This window comes from Acomys russatus, chromosome 32, assembly GCF_903995435.1.
Source record: "Acomys russatus chromosome 32, mAcoRus1.1, whole genome shotgun sequence".
Classification (NCBI taxonomy): Eukaryota; Metazoa; Chordata; class Mammalia; order Rodentia; family Muridae; genus Acomys; species Acomys russatus.
In genome coordinates, this window is record NC_067168.1 from 49,005,270 (window position 1) to 49,009,232 (window position 3,963).

The 3,963-nt window shown below is 49.2% G+C and overlaps 1 protein-coding gene and 1 non-coding gene across 2 annotated transcripts in view; one reads left to right on the forward strand and one right to left on the reverse strand.

Moving 5' to 3' along the window:
• The window catches only part of LOC127184023 (phosphatidylinositol-3-phosphatase SAC1), a 142,306-nt gene that overhangs the window by 85,431 nt on the left and 52,912 nt on the right, over positions 1 to 3,963 (forward strand). The gene's annotated exons all lie outside the window — the stretch shown is intronic.
• Positions 3,597 to 3,669, reverse strand: Trnar-acg (transfer RNA arginine (anticodon ACG)). Its single transcript has one exon. It is a non-coding gene; the product is annotated as a tRNA-Arg (tRNA).

Here is a 3,963-nt window from a genome sequence, read left to right on the forward strand (position 1 = left end):
CAGGTGTGCACCATCGTGCCCAGCATGGAGCTCTGAAATCCATGCGTACCGTATTAGTTACTTTGCACTGCTGTGGCCAAGTTGCTGACAGAAGCAGCTTAAGGGAGGAAGGATTTATCTTGGCTTGTGGTGTCAGGGGACTTAAGTTTGTCACAGCAGGTATGATGGGACAGCTTCATTCATGGCAGACCAGAACCAGATGCCACAGCCTTCCAAAACAGCACCAGCAACTGGGGAGCAAGCAATCGAAACATGAGCCTGTGGAGTTTCGGAGTGAAATCACAGCATGAATTAACTTGAGCTGTTTGCTCCTCAGTACTAGCTTGTGCATTAGCATGCCGTCATTCTATAGGTCCTGGCAGACGTTGGGGAACTCAGGTCATGGACAAGAATCAGTCTGTTGCTAGTGATCACAGTAGCAGCCCAACCATCAGCTTTTCCACTGGTTCTCTGAAGAGAGCCAGTCAGTACCAGTCTGTGCAGTGGGCTGCATTAGGGTGGTGGTGGTGTCTTTAATCCCAGCACTCGGGAGGCAGAGGCAAATGGATCCCTGTGAGTTCGAGACCAGCCTGGTCTACAATGTGAGTCGAGGATAGCCAAGGCTACATAGAGAAACCCTGTCTCGAAAAACCAAAGAACAGCTGATTTACAAAGTGAGTTCCAGGACAGCCAGTGCTATACAGAGAAATCCTGTCTCAAGAATCAAACAAACAAACAAACACAAGAAAGAAAGGAAAAAGAATCCAGTACTTACGGGGGAACAAATCTTGTCTTTATAGTGCACTCTGTGCCTGCCTGCTTTGCTACAAATGAACGAACAAAACAAAAAGCCCATTACCATCCGAGATCATGCACTACGCTGGCAACCCTGAGGACAGTGCCCCCGGCGTGTCCAGCCTGCTGTTCTTGGCTAGTACAGGGAAGAACAGCTATGGATACAGCCAAAACATAAAAACTCTAATAAACTCAAAACATCAAGAGCTTTGTTTTACTGTTTACTTATTTGTAACTCAGTGGCTCAGTTCTTGATCTTGAGCTTTGTGGTGGGCAAGGTTGTATTATAATGTTAAAAGGTTGTGCAAGGGGCTGGAGAGATGGCTCAGTGGTTAACAGCACCGCCTGCTTTTCCAAAGGTCCTGAGTTCAATTCCCAGCAACCACATGGTGGCTCACAACCATCTGTAATGCTGATGTCCAAATAAATCTTTTTTTTTTTTTTTTTTTTTTTAAAGATTTTTATTAATTTTATATATGAGTACTCCATCTGGATAGACACTTGAATGCCAGAAGAGGGCATCAGATTCCAGTATAGATGGTTATGAGACACCGTGTAGGTGCTGGGAATTGAACTCAGGACCCCTGGAAGAGCAGACAGTGCTCTTATCCACTGAGCCACCTCTCCAGCCCCCCAAATAAATCTTTAAAAAAAAAAAAAAAAAAGGTTGGGCAAGCCTGGCTCTGGACTGAAGGTGGCCAATGCCTATAAAAAACCCAGGAGGCCTCAGGGAGTCATAGTCCAAGGGCAGAAGCTTCCTCAGTCAGGTCTTCCAAATGCTGCCATCATAGGAGTCACTTCCTTTGTTGGGTCTGTTACTGCAAAGGTTTTAGCCAAAGGACCCTAGAGGTGAGTGACCTTTTGGTTTGAAGCAGCCACATCTCAGGAGAGGGGACATGCAGTGATGGGACAGGTATGTGACTAGAGCCGTCCAGGTATGCAGTGATGGGGACAGGTGTGTGACTAGAGCTGCCCGGGTGTGCAGGTGACACAGACACTTGTCACTCACTGTTCTCTGGGTTTCTGCTCCGTGGCTGCCAAGTCTGATGCCCTAAGGACACAGGACAGCACGGTGCTGCGATGAGAGCAGCTAGGCAGATTTTACACACATGGGTTCTTCTTGACTGTGAGGGTGGTGGTACGGGAAAGCGGGAGCATGTGATGTACGGGCAGCTAGCTCTCTGGGGAGGAAAACAAAAGCCCTGATATGAAGTGTGTGCTGTTTCCCATCTTATAAATGTTGCTGCCACTGTCCACTCCACCCACCACGACACCTGGGACTTGGAGTGGGCTGCGATAGCACCATCGTGGTCAAATACCAAGCACCCTCAGGCGTTCGAATACGCCGGAGCCAAGGGAGTAGGAGAAATGTGTTCAGCTCCGTGTTGGAACAGCAGCAGCAGTAACTGTGCCTCCATCAGACAGACCAGACATTATTGTACACACCCTATGTTCCTTAACATGTATGTCTAATGCCGATTAGCATGTGTATAAACATGCGGGTGACGGAAGGTATGTGTTTCAATTTGTCCACAGAGCAATTTGAAAACATGTAGCAAAAATTTCTGAAGTCAGGTAAAGGCCCACTCTTATATAAGTCAGTCAGTCAGTCAGTCAGTCTGTCTGTCTGTCTGTCTCTCTCTTTCTCTATGTGTTAAAACTGGCAACAACTCATTTTTTTCCAAGATAAAAGTTATGCTTAAAATACCTAGTTTTCTTTGTAATATATTCAAAGAATATTTAATGGCCTTAAATCTCAGACAACAAATGAAAGGACAAACAAAAACACCATAACTTGGTAGGGCGTTCCTTTGATCCCAGCACTCTGGGAGGCAGAGGCAAGTGGATCTCTGAGTTCGAGGCCAGCCTGGCTACAGAGCAAGTTCCAGGACAGCCAAGGCTACACAGGGAAACCCTGTCTCCAAAAAACCAACCAACCAACCAACAACAACAAGATGGCAACTTCATTAAAAACAAACAAAAGCCTCTCAAGTGTAGAAGCCAGGTGTGGTGTCTTGCACCTTAAAATTCCAGAACTCTGGAAGCAGTGGCAGGCAGAACTCTGAGTTCCAGACCAGCCTCGTAACCAGCAGTCAGGACTGCAAGAGTGAGCCACACCCCTTCCCCTGCACTCCTTGCCCGGTGCTAATTCTGCCCCCATATTTTCCTGTATTTGACACATTTTTAATAACCCTTGGGGAGGGAGGTATGTTATCTAGGACAAACCTAATCATCGAATGAAGGACTGGTTAATGAACAGGTTGAGTCCTCCTCTCCTTTGTCACATCTGTTTCTGGCTTTCTCAAGTCCTGGGCCTCTTATTGCGAAATCTCGGAAGTTTTGAGGTTTCCTTGTGCAAAGGAGGCCCAGGTTGGCTTTGCAGGCGGAGCTAGCCTAGGCCGCCTGTTCCAGGTCTGCAACCAGGTCAGCACCCTGCAGAGCAGGAGCTTCGCCTTTCTCGCGTCAGTGCCGCCCGCTTTCCACCTGCAAAGAGCCTGCGTCCCCCCCCTGAGTTTCCGTCATCGCGTGGGAAGACATTGGCCACACCTGCAGATTGCAAACTCCCGCTCTCAGGAGTGTTTTCCTAAGTGTACGGGTTAGACTCCTACGCCCACTAAGAACAAAGGACGGGAGGAAATTTGCAAACCGTTTTAGAGAACTCTGGCTTTCAAATACAATTAAAAAGGTATTATTTTGCGCAAGGAAATATTAAAATTCAAGATTTGACCTTGACATGCGAGCTATGACTCTTTTCAACGAGGCCTTATAACTGTGGAGAGGGGGAAAAATAAGAATAAAACAAAAAACGAACTCGCACATATCGAGCCAGCCAGGAGTCGAACCTAGAATCTTCTGATCCGTAGTCAGACGCGTTATCCATTGCGCCACTGGCCCAGTGCTGGCGGCACCCTCTCCGCGAGGACTGATCTCCGGTTACGTAGCGTCAACAGGCTCGCCGCCCCTAGCGCTACCTTCCAGTCGGTTCTCTGAGCGCCCCGGCCGGGCGCAGCGCTACGGGGACCCCGCCTTTCTCCGCAGCGCGTCGCACCAATGCGCGGAGACGACGTCACCGCGTGTCCAGGGCTTGCTCCAACCCGCGCGCGCGGGAGGCGAGCCTCGCACCGCCCGGCGGGCGCACTGGTTGTCCCCGCCGGCTCCCGTGCTCTCCCGAGAGGCGGTCCCCGGAGC